Genomic DNA, 389 nt, shown 5'->3' on the forward strand with positions numbered 1-389 from the left:
GAAAGAGGACAGAGGAAAAGGAGTGAAGAGAGAGAGAGAGAGAGAGAGAGAGAGAGACAGAGAGAGAGAGAGAGAGAGAGACAGAGAGAGATTTGGGAGTGGTAAAATCATTAACAGAAGCTGCTGAGTGTGTGTGTGTGTGTGTGTGTGTGTGTGAGGCCTCGGGTAGCCTCTTCTCTTCTGGGAAGACTTTAGGTTCAATGTTGAAACATTGCTGTGGGGATTTAATGGTATTTCGACACACAAACCTTTATGATTCTGGGAGCTGAATGTGGATCAAAAACACTACTCCAGCTCATCACAGTGGAACTGAGGAACTCAATCCAGAGAACACAATTCCCTTGCTGTACACGTTAAGGCTGAGTGTATTTATACCCCTCTAGTCCACA

The sequence above is a fragment of the Hoplias malabaricus genome, chromosome 2, assembly GCF_029633855.1.
Source record: "Hoplias malabaricus isolate fHopMal1 chromosome 2, fHopMal1.hap1, whole genome shotgun sequence".
Lineage (NCBI taxonomy): Eukaryota > Metazoa > Chordata > Actinopteri > Characiformes > Erythrinidae > Hoplias > Hoplias malabaricus.